At 40.2% G+C, this 23883-nt stretch overlaps 1 long non-coding RNA gene across 2 annotated transcripts; it reads right to left on the bottom strand.

The window, feature by feature from the left end:
- Positions 1-3130: 3130 nt before the first annotated feature.
- Positions 3131-12526, bottom strand: LOC110017576 (uncharacterized). Of its 2 annotated transcripts, none has more exons than XR_013653091.1 (4): positions 12417-12526; positions 11855-12002; positions 6227-6351; positions 3131-4496 (listed from the first exon to the last, which is right to left on the bottom strand). It is a non-coding gene; the product is annotated as an uncharacterized LOC110017576 (long non-coding RNA). The 2 variants fall into 2 exon arrangements; XR_002293006.3 differs by lacking the exon at positions 3131-4496 and adding an exon at positions 5833-5970.
- Positions 12527-23883: the final 11357 nt, after the last annotated feature.

Genomic DNA, 23883 nt, shown 5'->3' with positions numbered 1-23883 from the left:
TATTGTGTGAATGCAATATGAAAAACGACTAAATAAGTTAGTGCCACGTAGGTGAGGTTGTTCTGATTTAAATGATACCAGGTAAGCAAGCATATGGTCTTTCAAATGGAAAATACAGAAGTAAATTCAAAAGTAAACAAAAACAGAGATTTAGGCCTGATAGCTTGCTTGGGGTAAAATACTGGGTTTGCTCAACCTTTGACCTAGTTAAAATGGCGCTGTTTTGTGATATGAAGAGGACACTAAATGACCATGCAAGGATGATGGAGTGGGTTTTGGTAAGGTAGGGGGGTTTAGGGCGGCGGTGAAGGCTTAGCGCCGTTCAACACTGATCTCAGCTTTATTATATTCCTACTTTTCCTTTTTTGTAAGAATGAATTTAAAAAAGTAAAAGACAAGCAGACAATTACCAGTGACTTTTCTTTGCAGTTTGGGTGAATTATTTCCGTCAAACTGCTTCGGAATCCTGACTGTGTGGTAAAACAGCAAAAGAAAGTGACTGAAAAGTAATGGACCACAATACAAAAAGAACATTCAAAAAACAATTAATTAAATGTTCCTAATTATGATCATCACATTCAAGTTGACAGTTTTATGGAACGTTGAATGTTTATTAATTAACACCTTTATTTCAGCCTTTGCCGTGTTGTAGACTAATGGAAGCTCAGATAAACAGTCATATTGTGTGAAATGACAGATACTGGTGTAACAAAAGCCGCCAAATGGTCCAAAATAATGAAAAGAAATGAGCATTTTTACACACAAAGAATTTTGGATAACTTTTCAATCTCTTCTAAATCAGCCACTTAAACTGTCCAAAGTGTGAGAGCAGACCTGTCAAAGTGTTGCAAGGAAAATCAACTGGTGACTTTGCTCTGCAACTGATCCCAGTGTCTGACCATCCAACCGCACAAACCCCCCCATGTGTGTAACATCCCAGCTCTACATCAACATCCTTCCAGCTCCGCCAATAGCATCCTGTCCAAATTGTCTATCATCATGCCATCTTTGCCCCGCCCCTTTTCCCTCCATTAGCTGCACACAAACTCTTTTTGGCTCCAGTGGACCAGACAGCCCTCCTCTGCCTCTGGCTCCAACTATTGACTGCTTCTTACGGTAATGGGCGTCTGTCTCCCTATTGTCTAATTGTCTAAGTGATGGGATTGATCCTCAAATTGTTTGCTAAGTTCATTTGACGTGAGATCAGCAAGAAGACTGCACTGCTTGAGAGCTGCTGGGAGCTGTGGAGGACATTCCCTATAATGGGTCTGTAATTAATTAACAGTATGCTATGGTGGGTAAGGTTAGATACATGAAGGAGATGTTAGAATATTGTTTGGGTCTTGCTATCACCTACATTTTGTGTAAATCAACCACGTGCATGTGTTGCAAGAACCTTGGCATTTGGATTTGTCTCAAATTTGTTGGTCTTCTTTTTCTATGCTTCGATGAATTTTGATGCTGTAGAAAAGAGCAGCCAAACAACGGTTTACACAGACTCTTTTTGGCTCCAGTCGAACAGATATTGGCATAGCCTGAAAAACACTCAAATCAATTCACAAAGGAATACAAGAAACACTTTTTCAAACTCCAATTTTTCATTTAATTTTAGCAAATTATTTACAAGTCAAAAACACTCAGGGAAAAGAGCGTAAAAACAGTGATTGGTGCAGTTACAAAGGATTTTCTGTTTTCTGTTGCTCTGCTGTTTTTCAGTGGCCTTTGGTCTCGTAATCAGCATCTGCTGTTAGGCTTGGTAAACATTTAGGGTAACATTTTTGGTTTGGGAACGCAAACATGACTGACCTGCTGCTCCACGCGAGGAGAGCGTGTCTCTGAGCAGAGCAGCCGGACTCATAGCTTCGTGTTTGCGGGCAGGGGAGGGTCTTTGTTACGACGTGCGCCCTGAAGGAGGCTTCGGAACCGCAGACTATCCGTCCGCTCTGCGTAAGCGAGCCGCTGGACTCAGGAGAACCGGGTCTCCAAGCGGCTTTGGGATGGTGTATGGGCTAACGGAGGCGGCCTTTCAATGCGGAAATGCTGCAACGCGCAGTTCTGAGAAACCGTGTAAACAATCATGTGAATTCATGTTTTCAGTTGTGTCCAGACAAAATAAAGGCTGAAGTTATTCCCCCATATTTACGTTCAGCCAAGATGCAGATTGCAGCATTGACTGCAGGGATTTTAAGTTCATCCAAGGCTAAATGTTGTTAGCACGCATTAGCCTAATCCTAACCCTTCTTCAGGGTCCGTTTAGCCAAGAATAAATGACTGGCTGCACGGATCTGAAAAATTATGACCATACAGGCACTTAAAAATCATCATAACAACAATAAAGTCATGTTTAGAAGATCTTCTCGCTCTATGCTGCAGCTTTTTTTGCGTACAACAGAACTGATGATTTGTTCCGACCGAAAGTGTGGCGAACGGAAACATTTGTTATAATTGGATAAAGTTTTTCTGGTCCCACGTACACAGTTCAGTTCTAATATGATCTTTGATCCAACCAAATACTTTTTCCCCACATAGAACCGCAGCCATAACTGCCATCAAACAGCTGTTGAATGGTCTAGATTCCATCCAATCACAATTGCCACATTTATCTAACATGGTGTTTCCTACAGCGGCTCAGAAGCTGAACCAGCTTTTTTACCCTCGATTTTGCTTTTTGGCTGAAGAAATTTTCATTTTTAACCATTTTAAATGTCACCAGAACAGGCAGAGGGCTGCATCCAAATGAAAGTTTGTTAGATCAGCTAAAAGTCCACAAAGCTAAATCAGGGTCAGACAGGCAGACAGATAACGGGCATGAGATCATCAGAGCAGAAACGGGGTAGTCAGGATCCAGACGAGAGTCGGGGCAGGCAAACTGAGTCAGACACAGGGTCAGGAGACATCAGTTCAGATCCAGATAGACCGCTCAGTTATGCCGGCAAAGCAGCACAAATAATGCTATACAATGACTGTGGCTCAGTCGAGAGCTTAAGTAGACTGTGGTTGATGAATAAGTGAGAGTCAGGTGTGCGCCATCTAGAAAGTATGCGCTGGGGTTGTTGGGAGATGTAATGTGGCAAGAACTCTGACCAGAATGGGAGACAGAGCTCTGACTTCTGACATTGAAAATAATTTATACTTTCTTTCTTTCTTTCTTTCTTTTAAGCACTGATTCAAATGTATTTAGTCATTTAGTGAATTTATGGCTGAGGATCTCCTGAAACTGTAAAATAAACAGTAAATTATGCTAAATCAACAGGCCTGTGTGTGATCTGTGAATCTTTCAAAGCAAAATATTGGTAGTGAGTTTGATTTTTTTTTAGATCTGTTTGTTATTAAAATAAAATAAAATGATTTAAAGCACATATTGTCCTATGCTGCACAACAGATTAACATCAATAATAAGTGAAAGAATGATGCCTCACCAAAGTAGAATCAATGTATTTAGCAGAAAAAGCATTTTTTACTTTTAGCGTTAATTTTGTCTTTGAGTAAATTTGCTTTGCAGATGATCCTGTGCTGCAAAAGGGTGTCTTATTTTTAAGAACTTGTGTGTGCTTTTGTCCAAAGTAAGAAAAACTAAATTATATTTCAACATTTCATTCTTAACAAAAACCATAGTACAGATCCAAATCTTCATTGTAATATATATTAACTCCCGGCAGAACGGAGTCAGAGCTCAGTGGACATTTTAAACAAGCTGGTCGCTACACTGACATGAATTAATACAAAATCGGTTTTATTTTTGTGGCTTTGCTGCTCTTTCTGGGTTTTACCAAGAGAAAAACGGACCAGAATGGTTGAAGACTGTAGAATTCTGATCAAACAGAAACAATACAAAGTCCATGTCTGTTTCCAGGCACCATAACCATGCACCATATGTCTGTTTTATGCACCATAAACGCAAGATAGAGACACTTGATGGGATAGAATCTGGACCAATCAGCAGCTGTTTAATGGCAGCTTTGTCACACTAAACAGAAACTTCTGAGCTCAAAAACAAAGATAGGAAAAGAGCAAGAAGAGACACAATGCATGTGAAAACATTTGTGCTGCAAATGCAGAAATATCTTTTGAAAGCAAGAGTAAAGTTTGAAAGCAATTATTTAATACTTTCATTTGCCACTTAGAAATGTTTTATTTGCAATGTGGTGGCATAAATATCACTTCATAGAACATCAGTAAAAATGACAGATGACGAAGATTCAATAAAACAAAGTTATTGATTTGTAAAAGTTGTTTCTGATTTGTAAAAATTCAATAAAGGCAACACAACAGGGTTTTTTCTTTTTCTAAAACAGCCCTTAGATGTTTCATTGACATCGACATCCCAATGTCAGTACTGTAGATCCTGGTGGTGTGGATCACGGAGTCAATGTCACGCTCGCTCTTAGCATATAGCTTGATGTCATCCATGTAGAGGAGGTGACTGATGTTGGCCCCATTTCTGAGTCAGTATCCATAGCCAGTCTTGTTGATTATGTGGCTGACGGGGTTCAGACCTATGCAGAACAGCAGTGGGGACAGAGCATCACCTTGGTATATCCCACATTTGATGGACACTTGTGCAAGTGGCTTCCCATTGGCTTCAAGGGTGGTTTTTTCCACAGCTTCATTGAGTTTCCTATGAAGGCTCTTAGAGTCCTGTTGATGTTGTACAGGTCCAAGAATTCAATAATCCATGTGTGTGGCATTGAGTCTGGTTTAAATGTGTCTGAATAACTTCTGAACTGATGCCAAACTTGCGCATATTATGTCCATCTGCCCTAAGCAAGTTTTGTCAAATAAAAAATGCCCATTCTGGCAGCACAGCTCAGGATAAGTCAGAGAAGCTACAATTTTAGGAAACAGGGTTGACACCCTTGATGGTGAAGTAAACCTTAAATGCTTCCTGAACTGCTGTTCTAGGTACTGTGCTGGCCATTGGATTATTTTTCCAAATCAAAAGATTTAACAGGAATGGATTGGCACTTCAAAGATAGTTCAAAGGAACACAAAATTATTTTGAACATCTGCAGTTCTTTGGTAATGAGAAGTCCAAAACCTAAAATTTGTGGGATTTTACCACCAAACTGTAGACAGATTTTGGCACAAAAAAATATTAAAAGCTACTTTTATGAAGACCTGAGCGATCTGCAATCACTTGCTTATTTTATCATGAATTTTGTGTAGCATAAGGTAAGATTTAACTGTGAGTCAATTTGCCCATAATCTAAAGCTTGATCAAATAAATTAGTCTCAAATGACTCTCAATTTACCTAGAAAGGTAAATTCTAAAAAGAGTTCTAGTTGTGCCATAAACAGAAGGAACAGGTGAACTCCTACAAAGTTCCCTTCTGGTTCCCACAATGGAACTAAGAGGTTCTGCAAGCTTTCACTGTGGTGTGCATTTCCCCTGTCATCATAAAAGAGAACATTTTTACATTAAAAAAAGTACATTTTTGAAACAGAGGCAATGTTGAAAACAGCAATGCTTCTTTACCTTTCTAAGGATTTATGTTTAGTAATATTTTGAATTACATCTGTGTACATATATAATGTTTATCTCAAGCCAAGACAGGGAGCGAGGCTTCTGGCAGGCTGCTGCCTGCAAATCCTGTCCCAGTAGTAATAACACACTTAATTCTATATCTGAGTCTCACCCTGCTCACTCCCACACACATCTTATTGTTTCTCTCTCTACCTTTACTGGGTGGGCTGTGGGAGAGCAAGATAAAGATATAGAAGAAGAGAGAGAGGCTTAGACACACACAGAAATACGCCTTAATCTACACAACACAGAAACACACAGTCATTGATTAACGTGGTGCGCTCTCACATGCTCAGAAAATCAACACCCATCATTGCACTTGCCTGCAGCCTGTTCAGCCCTCCGCTGCTACCCCCACGTGTTATCTCCTTCCCATATGTGTACCCCAGGGCCTTCCTCAGTCTCTGTAATAGACTGTCTTACTGAGTTGTCAGCTGGAGGGCTTTCTGAAACAGAGGATATATATATATATATATATATATATATATATATATATATATATATATATATATATATATATATATATATATATATATATATATATTAAATCTCATACTGATCAAGTCCACAACCCCACCGCACTCAGTGATGTAACAGATGTGTTATCTACGATCTGTTGTTTCGTGTCGTCATTTTGCCCCATCAGCCTCAGTATGAGTCACCTGTGTGTCCTGAAACTAAACACCAAACATGGTCACATACTGGTTTGTGATGCAGATGAGAGGTCTGGATGCCAAAATCACAACAGCTTGAAGTCCCTTTGCTGTCAACTGTTCCGCCGGAAGCATAGAGATTTCAGCGTGGGCACAAAAAGATGAGTAAAGAACCTGGGGAAAGAGGAAGACGGGGTGAATAACAAGATAAGAGGAACAGAGAGAGGGAGGGAGGAAGGGAGTGAGAGGTGGTTGGGAGGGTGGGAAAATAGAAGACATGGTGATCCAGTCTGTTACATAGAAGGAAAAAAGGTCAATCTATTTAAACAACCTTCATATAGAAGCTGTCAGCCAAAGATACCATCTGCACAACGCCTTTAATTTATCTGTTAAGAATATATTAGCATTGTTCTCTCATAAGCAATCACTCTACAGTGTTATTTTGAAGTCAGGGGGTGGGGGCTGTAATCTGCCTGCTGATAATAAGCCGCAGTTTGACAATATGTGACTCTTTGTTGAGGTCAATACAAGCAAGAGATTGAGATTGGATCATTAAGATAATTGAATTAAAAACCATATAGGGGCATTGCTTGGAGTACAAGAAGCCTGATGGTGGCCCGCATGGGCTAAATAGCTGCAGCCATGATTAAAAGAAAGCATCAGTGATTTCCCAGGACATAGCAAAGAAACGCGAGTTTGCTGTGACTTGCAATGAACGACAGACATGAGTTTAGAGTTCCTGACAGAATGCTTTCCATTCAGGACTCCAATTACAGACAGAAACCGGAGCATACACGAGCAGTAAGTCATTACTGTGATCCAGATACTGCCGCTGGTTACTATGTTTAATGGACAAGAGGGGTTTCAACCATTAGGCTGCATCTTTACAGCCTCTGAAGAAACCCCTGTAACATCCGCACATCATTACAGGCCGGACAGAGCATGAGCATGTGTGGAGGTGTGTGCGCTGGGAAGCAGAGGTTAGCGTCGTGCCGGTGATAGAATCTGCAAATGGGTGCCACATTTTGGCGCAGGACAAGTCATTTTAGTAGCCTAATGGAATTCTACAGCACTGCAACACAGTGTGAATGGAAATATGGCCCTGTGCAATAGTACAAACCGTATGCTGTGGAGAATCCTGATATTTCTATTTATTTCCTCATAGTGGAAAATGAAACGATGAAACTTATTTCCGGTTGAGGTCAACACAGAAGAGACTGACAGGATCTCAGAGCTGGAATACTTTACAAGATATTGGTGGCAGGAAATAACTTCTGGTTTCCAAGTGGAGAGGCGGGCAGTTCTGTGCTCTTTATTCTCTTTTTTAGGAGAACCTTTACTACATACTGGTAACACATGACATCTTTCACTTACAAGTCCTTCTTTTAATTTGTGAAGCAAAAAAGACATTGATCCTTTAAGGTGGAGTGGCTCTCTGTCTTGTGTGGTGACAAGAACCCGGTCCTAAACACTAACAAGACCAAGGAACTGGTAGTGGATTGCAGGAGAAAAAAACGGATATTCAGCCACTGTACATCGGCGGGGACTGTGTGGAGAGGGTGGCTGCCATCAAGTTTCTGGGCGCTACCATAAAGCAAGACCTGACCCTGAGCACTAACACCACTGCTGTGGTGAAGAAGATCCAGCAGAGAATGTACTTTCTGAGAATTTGAAAGAACTACCTTGGTGACAAACTGCTGGTGTCTTTCAACTGCTGCTCTATTGACAGCATTTTAACATGCTGTGTTTGTGTCTGGTTTTCCAGCTGCACAGCGGCGGACAGGAAAGCGCTCCAGAGGATCACCTCCACAGCCCAGAAGATTATTGGTCACCCTGTCCCATCTCTGGAAGAACAATAGAGTTCCCGCTGCCTAAAAAAAGCCAAAAACATTTTATGGGATTTATCCTACCCTGTATATTCCTTGTTTACACTGCTTCGGGCAGAAGGAGGTCAAAGGAGAATGGCCTGACTGGTTCCAGCTGATAGAAAGACAACAGGAACTCAAAGAAGCACTGGTTCCAACCGAGGTCTGCAGAAGAGCATCTCTGAATGCACAACACGTCCAACCTGGAGGCAGATGGACTACAGCAGCAGAAGACCACACCGGGTACCACTGCTGTCAGCTAAGAACAGGAAACTGAGGCTACAATTCCCACAGACTCACCAAAACTGGAACATAGAAGATGGAAAACATTGTCTGGTCTGATGAGTCTCCATTTCTGCTGCCACATTCAGATGGTAGGGTCAGAATTTGGCCTCAACAACATGAAGTCATGGATCCATCCTGCCTTGTATCAATGCTTCAGGCTGACATGGTGTCATGGTGTAAGGGGATATTTTCTTGGCACACTTTGGTCCCCTTAGTACCAGTTGAGCATGGTTCCAACTCCACAGCCTACCTGAGTATTGTTGCTGACCATGTCCATCTCTTTCTGACCACATTGTTCCATCTTCTGATGCTACTTCCAGCAGGATGAGGCTCCATGTCATAAAGCTGGAATCATCTCAGACCGGTTTCTAGAACATGATAATGAGTTCTCTGGACTCAAACGGCCTCCGCTGTCACCAGAACCCAATAGAGAACCTTTGGGATGTGGTGGAACGGGAGATCGGCATCATGGATGTTCAGCCAACAAATCTGCAGCAACTGTGAGATTATATCATGTCAATGTGGACCAAAGTCTCTGAGGAATGTTGTTGAATCTATGCACCAAGGATTGTAGCTGACACATAAGACTTATGATTGTAATTTGTCTGATTTAAATGTGACAAATGTGAGAAAAGCCAGCTAAATCCGGTAAAACTGTGTTTATTTTTCATCCTTTCACTCAATTACTGTGGTTTATAGACCTAATTTAGTCCAGAAACAGAAAGGTTTGATTCATTTTACAGTATTTATTCCAATGTTTTTTTAACTCCCATTTTATCTTAATCATAACCAGATTTGGTAGTAACATGTCATGCTTGAAAATGCACAGCAATAAAAGTTCAGGTTAACAAATGGAAAATAAAGAGACTGTGCCTTAAAAGGGAATGAATAAATGGATGAAAATATTTGTCAGAACATGCACCGAAATTCATGTTTTGCACTGATTAAGTTGAGTCTTTTGGTGTAAAAGGTGTCACAAAAATATATTTCAGTTAAAAAATATTATTGGTATTGCAGTTTACAAAAGTATAGTTTAAAAACACACAGCAAAGCACTGTGATGTCAAACTCAAAGGTTGCAACGGATAACAAAAGGCTTCAGTCAGCATGCTAAGGTGGTCAAAGAGGCAAAGGAAAAGGAAAGCAACGCTGCAAGCACCAAGAGGAGGAGGAACAATAAAGTCCTTCTGGAGTTCAAACCCACAAACAGGTCTGACGAGCTGTAGGGAAGTAAGGATGCAGCCGCTGCTCCTCTCTGCTGCTCCACCCTGCCTAGCTTCTCCTCTCACCTCCCCTGCTGCGAACTCGGCTTTCATGTTCTTTTCAAAGTCTCAGGTAGTATTACCCAGGGCAACCTTGACAGAGCCTGGGGCAAAGGCTGCTCTGTGGCAGCGCTCGCACACACTCAGGGAAGCGGGTAGAAGGCATGATTACTGCAACGCATGCGCACACCTTTTCAGGCGATGATGTTCCCTCTTTTTCCACCCACCCACGCTCCGCCATCGCACACATGCACACACATCCTTTGATTGTCTCAACTCTGTGGCTGTCATTAAGACTCATTAAGGGGGATGGTTTTATTGAAGGCGGTCGTGTCAAGGCATCTGCTGAATTATTCATATGCTCTTTCCATTGCACACTCTCTCTCTCTCTCACACACACACACACACACACACACACACACAGTTGAAATGCAGGAAGCTGGGGTAGACGAGAGAGAGAGATGCAGCCTATATAGGTCACTTCCTCCTCCACCCGCATCACTCAGAGATGTGGAACTTCTATGCTGGAGGGAGACAGAGTGAGGCTTATTATAGCAGACACACAGAGGCCACAGCAGATAAAGGAGCATATACCTCTGAGAATAGATTGTCACAGCTTTGAATGAAGCTCAGAGCAGCTTGAATGTAATACTAATTCAGTGTTGAGGGCTGATGGGTAGTGTTTTTGTGTGCAGGCATGAAGCCTAGTGACTACACATCTAAAGGAATTTAACAGATGGTCACCATTTCACCACACACAACCCCATCCCCGCCCCCCAAAAACAAGAAATGTACCCAGTTTGAATGCACAGACTGGATACACTTCTACATTTAGCTTGATCATATATTCCATTAAATATTCATTAAAGACAGTCAGGGTTAAATATTCACAATCACATGTTTGGGAGAGAGAGGAAGCTAAGTGTTGTGGGTAAATGCACACTGGAGGCTAGAATTATTTAACTGTTATGTTGATTAGGGTTAATTACAATTTTGCTCTTCTTTTTGTTGCTCAAGTCTTTGTTTTATCAGTTAAGACCTAATTGCTATTTAGTTGTGGAGTACAGCTACAGCTCAAAATCAGATTTTTTTTTAACTTTGACATGCAAAGAATTGTAAAATCAACCCAATCTTTGCTGTTGATTAAAACTAAATCCACAGAAATAACCAATAGTTGAACAAGAATAAATTTCAAAGTTTAATAAAAACTTGACCAGCAGTTTAAAGCTGAAGTTTTGTCACCACCCCATGTCATTGATTAATTTCCTAACTGCTTTCCTGAAGTGTCACTTATTTTATCACACTTATTCAATTCAATTCAGTTTAGTTTATGTAGTTCAAGGTTACAACACAGTTGTCCAACTGGGCCTTATGAAAAAAAAAAACACTTTTAAACTTTTAAGAATGGTCTTAGAAAAACTAAAACATTTCCAAGAGTAGATGAGAAACAATAGACTAAATAAAAAAACATGTGGGAAAAAAAATTGCTGTCACACAATGACTGGGGCAGAGCCGCCATGCAAGACACTAGCCAGACCACCAATAGGTTCAGTGTCATTTCCAAGAACACTTCAACACATGGGCAGAGAAGGTTGGAACCAAATCTGTAGATTTCAGATCAGAGGTCGATAGCTCCACCTCTATGGCCCAATTTGTCACAGTGTCCGCACTGAGGAATTTGCAAAATGAACAATACTTCAAAATAACTTAAAATGGACCTTTTCCCCTCGTGCATGGCCGTGTTTTTTTATGTTTCTGCTATGTGTTGCCCCACACAACCAGGCTCAGCGAGTACCAATGTGTTTTAGTTATTGTGATGGTGGTATTCATTAGCCTGGCTTCTAGCAACCTTTCAGGTGGCCAAATGTATTTTCAGTCACCGTCCTAGCTGAGCTGAGCCCAGTTGTAGTTTTTCTGTTGTCGTGTGGTGGCTTGGAAAACCTTTTTCCTGAAATGACGAGAAAATGGAATATGACCTTTCCATATACACAATACAGTGAAGATGCATCACAGACCCCATGGTGCTAATGGCATTCTTAGGTTGAATATTTTTTTCATACAAGACAAACAGAACTGCAATCCACATGTAAATACTCTATCTATGTTGACAAAATAATAAAAATGACCTCCTATAACCTAAACTTCAGCCGTTCTCAGCAGGAGTTTTCCATCAGGAAAGACCAGCAGGACACCAGAGAACCAAAGTGGACTAAAACATTGAGAAAAGTACAACACAGTGTGGCTTCAACACTCCTTTCCCACTCACCAATAGAATGTTGGGGCGGTGCAAAGTCGAAACCCATTTTTGGGTCGGTTGATATTTGGGTGCTCGTAGCTGCCTTGCCCTTTAAGCACATTCAGCTGTCTGGAGGATTCAGCAGAACGCCTCAGGTTTCTTATTCGCCATTAATAGCCTGTGAAAGTATTACAGGAAGTGAGGAAATACCAGGGAGGAAGACGTACAGACACACAACTGATACCTATGCCTGTGAGCCAAGTGAGCATGCCCTGTACACTTTCTTTATTCTGTGGGTTTAAACCTTATCTAAAAGCCACACATGGTCTAAAGTTGTAGCTGTCCTCCTAATGCCAGGTTTCCCATCGTACCGAGAACCTGTTGTTCTCGGCATCCAGACGTGTTCTGACTGCAGTGAGTACAGTGAAACTCTCTTTATGGATATGTCAAAATGAGACAATGTGTTTTCCAAAGGGGAAAAAGCAGTGATGTCTTTAAAAGACACATTTGTTTCCAACATGTGTCTTTTAATTGCCCCCCTTCTTAGTACATAAACTGCACACTAAACACCAACATACACAAATACACTTACGTAGGGCCCTGTGGTGGACACGTCTGGACGATTCCCTTGTTGAAGAATGGAGGAGTTTGTATCGCCCGGTCCACCAATTTTAATTGCACCTCTTTGATACACACACATTTACACACACAATGAGAGGGGGATGGTCACGTTGTTCCCTGTCTCCCGCCCCCAGAGTGGGTGGGATGGGCGCTGGCGTCTGCTGCCAAGGTGTTGGTGGCGTCCTGGGGGCTCCTGCGTCCCTGACCTTGCGGCTCTTTTCCACGCAGAGAGGGAGTCTACAACATCTGAGCGTGGTGGACCATGTCCCCCAAGAAACAGCCATTGTTCTCTGCCCACAACTATTGATGAGATTAAGACAGAGCTAAATCTTAATCCTTATCTTATGGTTTTATCACACCATCGTAATGTTTATCTGATCATTTATACCATTTAGACCAAAATTCCTCTTATGGAGAGACCTTTTCAACATATAGTAACGAATGAAACACCAAACCAGGGCAAAAAAGTACAGACAATCAATTCATATTAGCAAAGTTTTCTAAATCCTTCACTTTTCCATCATGTCTTTAGTTTCCATGGAGTTCTTTCTAAACTGGCTTTTATGAGTTCCATTTAAGGTACATGTAGTTGATTGACAAATGATGATTTCGATATTGTTCCTTGCTGGTTCTCCAATGAACAGGTGAGATGCCATCAGTTTAGAAGGTTTAAAAAAAAGAATAAAAAATGGCAACTGAGACTTCTAAAAGTATGAGTAATGATGAAAGACAAGAAATAGTCTGCAAGCAAATGAGAACAGTGTTGGAGCATTTCAAAATAAAGCAATGCACAGTTATGGCTTACACCTAAACAAACACAAGTGAGCTAACATTTTAACCCTTGTGCTATCTTAGATGACCCCACCCTTACATTGACGTGTTCTCCCTACCATGACAAAGGTGGATAAAGGGTTGAAAGAATTCATGTAATCCATGGACACCAGTGAAGATCACAAATCATTGAAGAAAAAAGGTTCAGAGCACTGTCTAGTGGGTCTAGATGACCCAACTCCCAATGTTTAAGTGCCTAGGATAGCACAAGAGTTACGAAATTATTTATTTAGGCATTTAACCATGAGAATAAGCAACCATCTGGTTTTTAAGAGGGTCCTCCATATCAAACGTTTACAAGAGTAGATGAGTACGATGGACTTTTAGGGCCAGTTTACAATTTATTTATTTTTTTACGACTTTTAAATCGTAGATTTACGAAAAAGAAAGTCATAACTGTCAAGTTACGAGATTTTAAGTCACAAATCTAGGACATAATAGATAGATAATAGATAAAAACTATTTCTCGTAAATTCACGAGAAAAAAATTGTAAATTTACGACTTAAAATCTCGTAAATTTTTTACGAGAAAAAAATCATGGATTAACGAGGAAAAAACACCAAAGTTGTCTGTTTATCGGAGCCTAGCTTGAAGATGAAATATGTGGAGCTTTATTTTCGGATAGGTTTAAAAAACAAAGAGATTCTGAACCTCTTGGCGACTCAAAATCAGGTTATTGTCAGTGTAGCCGTCTTTCCGGGGTTTGGTGTTAGGAAAGCGGAGTTTCATATGTTAAATAAGGACCAGTAGCACCCTCAGCACTGGCAACTCAAAATCAGGTGACATGAATCAAACAAACCGAAATGAGTAAACTAAACATATGTTCATGCATTTGCAACAAATAAATACTGAAAAGAGAGAATAACTGTATATATTAACTCAAAGAAATGTGTGCATTTATTTAAGAATGAAGAATCCGAAATAATAAAATTAAGAAAGAGTGCAATGCTGTGGGGAGGTTACTGCCATTTTGTTTGTGGGTGTAGCAGGGTATGCTGCCATCACAGGAACAGAGAAAAATACTTGGTCTTCCATATAAATACTTGGTTTGTATTTATAGAAAAGACACCTGTCAACAGCCTCAAACAGTCACACTCCAAACTCCACTGTAGCCAAGACCAAAGAGCTGTCTAAGGACACCAGAAACCAAATTGTTGACCTGCACCAGGCTGGAAGACCGAATCTGCAACAGGTAAGCAGCTTGGTGTGAAGATATCACCTGTGGGAGCAATTATTGGGAAATGGAATACATACAAGAACACTGATGATCTCCCTCCATCTGGGACTCCCCCCAAGATCTCACCCCATGGGGTCAGAATGTTCCGTCCGGTCCAACGAGGAATGTATATACTTATAATTATCATAAATAAAGCTTAGCCTCAAATATAAAAGGGGTTCATAGAAATATACTCTGTTTGTCTGAAGATCCATAAACCCCTGATGTAACAGTCAAATCTGTCCAACACAAGAGGCCTTCAGCTCTGATCTGATCAGCTGTTGGACAGGACAAGTTAAAAAAAAAAAATCTAACAATGTGATTTTTTGGATTTTTTCTCGTTCTGTCTCTCGTAGTTGAGGTTTACCTAGGATGTAAATTATAGGCTTCTCCCATCTTATTTAGTGGGAGAACCTGCACACTTGATGGCTGACTGAATACTTTTTTTTACCCAACTGTAAGTACTGTTTTAAGTATAAAGGGAGATTGAAAGAAATACATTTAAAAAATAAATAGTAGCCAGTGAACTAGTCTTCCATGAGAGCCAACCAAGGCTTCTAAAATGAGCAGAGTTGAGGCATATAAGGGCGGTGAAGAACAAAATGACAAATTGTTGTAGATAACATACAGCGAATGTAAACAAGCGGAAGTGGCATTAGAGTAAATGAAATCAGCATAATCTAAAATAGGAAGTAATAATTAAGAAACTAATCTGTTACATGAAAGTTAAAAAAATTCACAGTGATAAAAAGTTTTTAGACGTTGATTAAACTTGGTAAAGATGGAATGAATGTGAGTTTGAAAAGATGAACTTGGTTCTAATCAGACACCAAGATATCTAAAAGACTTAGTTGAGTCCAGAGGAGAGGAATCTAAAAAGGATTAATTAAGCTTTACTCCTTTGTTCTTGGTATGTGTCTGAAAGAGCATAGAGTATGATTTACTATTATTCAGAAGGAGCTGATTAGAAATCATCCATCAGTGAGTAATTTACCAATCACTTTTGTTACAAATAAGGTACAGAAACTGTCAGAGCCAAAACAATTCAGGTTAAACTCTAAGAAAAATGTCTTAAAAACCCACTCCAATGAAAATGCTGTTTTTGGTGTTTTAGTTTGTTCTAGTAGCATTTTTCTCATAATGGAGGACATGCATAAAAGAATGTAAGATTAAAACTGTGTTTCTGAGTATTTCTTTATTCATATCACGTTGGATCAGGAGCAGATGATATCAGAGGCTTGAAAATGCTCTGACCTTTTGACCCGCCCACAGACATTACTATGGTTGGGCCAAAGTCTGGCTTTCTCCGCTACAATTCTAAATCCTCAGTTTGCAGGCAAACAGATCCATGTTCGTTTTCATTTACTTGTCTGAGCTGTTATCTGGCTCTAAACTGGATACCTTCCATGTTTTTGCTACGCTAATGTTAGCTTGGGCTTGTGAGGCGCTTGTCGCTAGTGGGAGAGAGTGTAGACAAAGGCATGCTGGGAAATTAGCTAGGTTAACTTCCAGGCCAACAGTCCCACCCACAACCAAGAGTGAATTTCTAATGAGCTCCAGCCGCTCTGCAGAAAATGTGTCTTAAAGACGACACGTTCTTCGATTTGAGCTAAAAACTGCATAATCATGATTAAAAGGGCACTGAGAACAAATTTACAATAAAGATATAGATCTAGAATGGGACTTTAAACATAAAAAAGTGAAGAGGAGTTGAATGTTTTTTTTAAGAGAATAGGAAACTACAAAAGTTTATCTTTAGCATTTTTTTGCATTTGTGATTGGGGTTGGTGAACATCTACATTTGGATAGATCATTCCAGCACTGTGGGATCACAGAGCTGCAGAGTTTAGATTGTGTCCTTATGCCAGGGGTCGGGAACCTTTTTGGCCAAGAGAGCCATAAATGCCACATATTTTGAAATGTAATTTCGAAAGAGCCATACAATTATGTAGTGTCCCTTTCCCACACTGAGGCACGGAGACTTAACCTCTTTTAAAGTTCTTTATTCCGATTACTGCAGACCGCAACAAACGCCGTTCAATTAATTCAGCAACCCCTGAATCTCTCCCGCCGACACGAGAGCGCTTCTCCCAACTTTATATTCCCCTGCTCCCGCTGCAGCCCTCCCATTTCCCTTATTCGGCCCATAGCTGAACCCCATTGGTCCAAACTACCTAACAACAGGCTGAGCGACAGAACTGAGGGCCAATCAGATCTCTGCTTGATCGATGCGTTCAATGAACTCCAGAACTTTTAACGCGGCCCAACAGCCATCCAACTCAGTCCGCGACAATTTGTTTAAAACTAAATATACAAATGAATGTGTGCATTTGATTTAATTTCAACATTTTTAAAGTACAATAAGTCTGTGGATTCTTTTTTAATAACATTGTTATTCTGTTGCTAATAAATGATGAGTATTTCTCGTGGTAGTTTTGCTGATGGTCTAGTCCGGTTGATACGTGGTGAGTTTCTGCTTCACGCAGGCGTTGAGACTTTAACGTGATCTTAGGTCTGAATGTTCTGTAGATGTGACAAAGACTGCTCACATGCAGACGGGGAGCCAAACACACACTCACACGCTGCAGTGAGTGACGGGAAGCGGGTTTTACGTTTTTACAATCCCTGCGCGATTCACCTGCTGCCTGTCCCCACAACACCTCAGCCCCACCCTCTGCTTTCTCCCTCACACATCCCGTCCCCGCATCTGCGCGCTCTTTCTCAGAGACGGGAGCGCGTAGTTTTAGGCACGGCAATTCACAGGTTTCCAGCTGGTACAAACTCTGTGAAATAATAGATAATAGTAACTGATAGCGCTGGCGCAGATTTCTCTCTCTAAGCACTGCTACTACTACGCGCCTCTGACATCGCATCGCGCCCGAGAAGGACTGGTCTAATGAAAAAAAAAACTATAATTAAAGATTTGTCTGCGAGCCACATGTGACCATCAAAAGAGCCATATATGGCTCGCGAGCCATAGGTTCCCGACCCCTGCCTTATGCTATGCAGACCACCTCTCACTATTTGTTGGTAGACCATAGTAAACAGAAAAGGTTAAGTTGAAACTTTGAATGTCATAAATCCATGAAATCCATGAAATCCATGAAATAAACATGAGTGCGTATTGGCTGATGAAGAAAATGAGACGTCAACACCGTCTTGGATCATCTGTAAAGGTTTCATTCAGCAGGCTGGTTGCTCTGCTAAAACATTGTTGCTGTAATTTGGCCAAAAGATAACAAGTTGTTATGATTAACATCAAAACCAAACAGCATGATATTCTTTATAATGTAGAATTTACTAGCCAATGAAGTGAAGATACTTTCTGTAACGGTAAGTTGGATGTCAATCACTGTTAATTAATGGCTGTAGCTAAACTGCAGTATAAAAGTTCTGCAAAGCAAATACCCAAACATTTAGCTTGACCTTACGGGTTGATTATTATTTTTCTTTCAGTTTTTTTTTTAGATGTATTATCTTTCTTGCTCACAATTTTTATAGAATTTTGCTCATTTAACATAATGTGAATATGTGTGTTTTGTGGGGGGCCTGATGTTAAGCAGCCAGGAAAAACACCTTTGACTTGGCAGCTGTGATCAAATCTCTGGAAAGGCAGTGTCTGAATCCCTGACTGGCTTTCAGATGTGGAAAAGCAGCCTCTCTGTTCTTGCTCGCTTGACAGGCAAACACAGCGGGGAGACAAGTGTGTGTGCGCGGCTGGCTTTCAGATTCAAAGGGGCAATATCACGGCAAAGGTTCACTGCTTCTCCTCGTCACCTGGGTTCCTCTGTCCTCACCTGATGTCTTGTCAGTGACCTAAATGTCAAGTGCATCTGTGGTTGAGTTTGTGTGTGGTCAACTGGGCAGAGGAAAAGACAGATTTAGGTCAGGTCGTTCCCAAGAGTGTATGCGAGCGCTCTGCGGTGGATGACATGTCTGATGTGAGTGAATGAACATGGAGGAGAGGGCTGAGGAGTGGAGGAGTGAGGGTGCATTATGACAAAATAACTGCAAAGGGTCAGGGGAGGACAGAGCCACCACACAAATACACACTCACATATTATTACACAAATACATTTTTACACATTTACTCTGATCACAGACACACTTTCCTTCTAACACATAAAATATGTAACTACTTTAAACCCTTCTAGATGCAGGCGCAACTGAACATTTTTTTAGATGACATTCCACTGTTGATTCTTTCATCTCCACTGCTTGGTCCTCATGGAAAAGACAACAGAAGAGAGAGAATTTTACATACAACCACACCACCTTCAGGATGGCTCTCCCCTTCCAGTCAAACCAAATTGAGAGTAACCATTCAATTCTTTTTCCAAATCTCATTGCATGAAACTCCTACTGAAAGTTGCAGTCATACTGTTTTAAAATCACTGTGACACCAAAGAAAGAAATTTAAAGACATTTGGAGACTATTTAGGAACTATTGGACCTTGAAAATGTTGTAAAATTTTAAATTAAAATGTAAAAACCTCTTTGGAACCATTCTATAAATGCTTTAGGCCTATTATCTGCTTGTTTTAGACTCGAAGTTTTAATTTAACACTGGAATAGTTTATTTATGACCATGTAGACAAATTTACAAACTTCAAAAAACTCAATGACGACATCAAAGGGTCTCACTAGCTGAAGCATTACTCACAGTCACTGTCCTGTAGCCTTGAACGCTAGGAAAATGGGCGACCCACAACAAAGCAGTTCAGTACTAAAGATCTACTAAAACCCACTGGGCACATACACATCTATTCGATGTTCACAGCTATAGATATGCATTATTGTCAGACATGTATTAGAGGTCACCGTTTAGATCTCTAGGAGACGACTTTCCCAAAGCTGATCGTGTCGCTGTCCCATCACGCTTTGTAAACAAGCCATTTGGGTAGTTTCTTCTCACTGAACACAAGATGACAGATTACTAAACTAAATCTACTGTACACTGACTACTGGACGTCTCAGACATCTCTATTCTGTTACTCTATTCGATGTCTACTAATGGTGTTCTGCATGTAGAGGTCTCCTACGCATCCACCTGCAGACATCTAATCTTTAGACATTTTTAGACGTCAATTAAAGAACTTTTCTAAAACATTTACTGTATATAAATAGACGCCACAATTTTATATCCATCCATTTATCTTCAGAAGTCACTGAACCCCTTTTGGGGTCACGGGGTTGCTGGTTCTATCCCAGCTACTGTAGGGCAAAGGCGAGGTAGACCCCGAACAAGTAAGCAGCCTGTTGCCCCTGTGCCACTTCCAGTTTGCCCCTGTTTCTGTTGCTATCTGAAGGAGCCATTTGGGTTCATTTAACCAGAACCCAGTGAGAGCCAAAATGTCCCTCTTTATTTGTAAAACCCATTTTAATTGTTTCTGTGACCATTAATCTAACATCTGCAGTTCCATCTAGTTCCAGAATTCTGTTTAATTCTTTTATTTAATGCCTTTTCCCTTGAGAAAGGCTTCTTAGCACATTTTCATCATACAAGTGATTGGACCTGTTTTATGGGTACCACATTAAGGATAGGTGAAAAAACTAGTAAATTATTATTATGAATTATTATCGGGGCATGACCTGAAAAGTTTCCTTTGTGTTTTTATTTTCTAAATGTGACAAAAGAATGTTTAAATCAACAAAATTGTAAACTGTTGAGTTTCTTTCATGACATCATTGGCAATTACACACTAGCTCCAGGAAAAAAAACAGCAGTCACTCTCGTCAGCCCAGTTTTGAAACTCCATCATTATTTCACCGTAGGGAAAGCATTTATAGAGTTTTGAGCTGCGCCATTTTAGCTAAATTGGTTTTAATGGATTTCATGGGGTGGCGTTTAGGAGCCGTTGATTGAGAAAAGGTTTTGAAAATCTGATCAAACACATTCAAACTGTCCATTTTCACTGCCATAATGATGACAAGCAGCTCTGCAGCTCTGACCACACTCACATTCAGAAGTGGATTAGGAACATGCAGTTGCATGTATTTCCATTACATTCAATACAAATAAAAACTCTTTGCTCAACACTAAATCCCTTTACAGAAATTTAGTTTTTCTGTGAAATTAAAAAAAAAAAGTGATGGTGCACAGACTTTCTTGGGATGAAAATAAGGTTAAGTCTTTTAAGGTAGGATTAAAAATACTAACACAATGAGGGATGCATTGAGTAAAGGTTCAGCGCCCGACGCATGACCGGGTGTCTTTCAAAGACAATTGGCTCTCGATCTCCACTGAGACACCTCAGGGGCACTGGGGTGGGTGTCTGTGCTGGACGTGAGAAATGAGCACAATTACAAACTTTGAGAGGTAATTATATGTGCGTCCTGGTACCACCAGCTCATAAATAACTGGGATTCAGCTCATGTGCTTGCTTGGTAATTGAAAAACAATGTGGCTGGAGAAAGGAGCAGGGCACATTGACAGTTCCTCCTTCACTGGAATCCCCTTTTCCAACAGAAGAAGAGAGGGCTGGCCAACCAGACAAAGGTGATGGATGTTGTAGCTACTCACCTATTACTGTAGAATGAAGAAGGAAGAAAGCCTGGAGAAAAAAACTGAAAGAAAGTGTGAATATGCTCCGAAACGAAATTAATTGTTACAATTGTAAGTACTTTAACCTCGAAAAGACCCACTCCAAAGAAAATAGTGTTTTTGGTGTTTTTAACGTGTTCTTGTAACATTTTTGTGATGTTGGAGGACATATATAAACCAAATTAAGTTTAAAAATGTGTTTTGGAGTATTTCTTTTCTATAATTGTTGTGAATCAGGAGTAGATAAAAAATGCAGTTCAAAAAGATAGTAGTCGTTATGTACCAACTACAGTGGGCGGGGCCACATTATTTCTGCTCCACCCCTTTCTGATTCATCCACCTGAAGACCAATAGATCCATAATGTTAGGTTGGAGCTGTGAGGGGCTGTAAACTAGCGGGAAAACTGTAAACAAAGAGATGATATGAAATGAAGACAGGCTCACTACGTGCTAAAGGTCATGCAGAGATCTCGGAGGCAAATTTCTAATGAATTCCTGTCGCATTGCAGAAAATATTTCCCAGAAAATGACAAAATTATAATAAAAAGACCATTGGAAATGCTTTGAAAATAGATAAAAAAAGATGATCAGAGTGGAACTTTAAGACTTGAGCCAACATTTGAGCTAACTCTCTACACATGTAGTCACAGGGCCCCAGTCAAGCAGAATTACCTACTGTGGCAATAAAACCTAAAATGTGATGTCCAAGCATTTGGATGCCAGGTCTTAAGAGGTTAAAGACCCACTCCAATAAAAATGGTGTTTTTAACATGTTTTTGAGTGTTTCTTTATTCAAATCATAGAGTGGTGCCATTGCCATTCCTGGCCCGGTAGTGACTGTCCACAAATGCCACCGAGTGGTCTACAACCTTGCTATGAGTTGCTCATTTTTTCACAACCCGTATCCACCTGTAAGGGCAGTTGGGCTCAAGGCTTAAGTTTAATTGAGGAGAGCAGCGTATCTTAATTCTATTAAGTATTCTTCAATTCTGCTCCTTTCCAAAAATTAAAAATTTTAATATTGTACAACAAACATAAACATTTTGGACAATCAATAATTTTTATGAAATGAACAAGTAAATAAATTAAAATGAAATTGAAAATGAACAAAAAAAGTTTTATTTAAAAAAAAATGTAAGTCACTTGATCACTGTGAGGGGAACACCTTTCACTTTTTGCTTTTCCTCTTAGGGTGTATTTTCTGAAAAGGTCTGTTGGTCCAGACAGAGTCTGCTTAATTTGCTCCGGTTCGAGTCCTGAACTGTGTGTTTGGTCTGTATTCAGACTGACTTCAACCAGACATTTTTAATTCAAACCAAGGCTTGTAAACAAAACCATGTGACTTAAGATCTCTTGAATCATTTGCCAGGAACTACAAGGGTGAGTCAAAGCAACTAGAGAAAGAATGATGGAAGCCCTGCGCTTTGCAGTCCTTGTCGGGATAGTTCACTGATTCAAACTTTATTTTTCACTGATCAAGTCTAAACGTCTGTATCAACGTCAGGCTGAACATTTTTTCTAACTTGTCCTGTCCAACAGCTGAGCAGACAGATGAGAGCTGAAGGCCTCCTATGTTGGACATGTTTTACTGTTACAACAGGGGGTTCTGGATCTTCTGACACACTAGATGTGTATTTGTAGAAACCCCCTTTTTGTAATTTAGGCTAAACTTTATTTACATTATTGGATTGAATGCTATAAAGCATCAAATCTGCAAATATGCAAAAATATATCTAATCTTTATTTTTATAGTATTCATTTACTGACATGAGAAAGAGGTTATCACTCTAATTACTCAGAGCATTCAGTGATGATACAAAAAGTGTTAAAGCGCACAATCAAACGTAAACAATAGGTAGTTTATCAATAATAATCCTGGTAGTCCTATAAAAACATTAAGTCAGTTCTTCAAATAGACTTGGCAAAGTAAAGCATTTACCATACACACTGACCAGCCACTATGTCAGGTCCACCTTTCGAGGAACCGGGTTGGACCCCATTTTACCTTCAGAACTGCCTTAATCCTTGGTGCATAGGTTCAACAAAGTTCTGGAAACATTCCTCAGACTTTGGTCCATACTGACATGACAGCATCAGTTGCTGCAGATTTGTTGGCTGAACATTCATGATGCCGATCTCCCGTTTCACCACATCCCAAAGGTTCTCTATTGGGTTCTGGTGACTGTGGAGGCCGTTTGCTCTTCTGCAGACCTCGGTTGGAACCAGTGGTTCTTTGAGTTCCTGTTGTCTTTCTTTTAGCTGGAACCAGTCTGGTCGTTCTCCTCTGACGTCTGGCATCAACAAGGATGTTTCCTCTTTTTCTGACCATTCCCTGTAAACCCTAGAGATGGTTGTGGGTTAAAATCCCAGTACATCAGCAGTTTCTGAAATCTTTAGACCAGAATTTGGCTGATTAGAAATTTGCGTTAAAGAACAGTTGCACAGGCGTGCATAGTAAAGTGGTCAGTGAGTATAGGTTTAATAAATAATCAAATGTTGTAGAAACTTCAATCTTTAGCTGTAGTTCCAAGGAAATCACAAAGCAATCAAGAAGGCTGTTTTAAACACACTCAAAACTAGTTATGTTTTTATTTAAATGTTGATATTTAGGTTTTTCTGTCAAAATAACTTTTTAGAGAAACTCTTGGTTCGTAAGTATGTTATTGGTCATCAAAGAAATATGGTGAAAAAAAGTATAAACTCTGTTGGAGTGAAGATGTATCTTTGGTATTTTACTATTCAGTGTAGAAATATAGGCCTAAAAGTATTCAAAGGAATTTTCAGAGTGTTCTCTTAATGCTGATGAAGAAACAGCCAACTCTTTTATAATTAGATTTTTCCTAAAT

Source organism: Oryzias latipes, chromosome 22, assembly GCF_053564925.1.
Source record: "Oryzias latipes strain Hd-rR chromosome 22, Olatipes_Hd-rR_3.1".
Taxonomy (NCBI): domain Eukaryota; kingdom Metazoa; phylum Chordata; class Actinopteri; order Beloniformes; family Adrianichthyidae; genus Oryzias; species Oryzias latipes.
The sequence above is the reverse complement of the archived record's forward strand: the minus strand, read 5'-3'. Positions and strand labels throughout refer to the sequence as shown.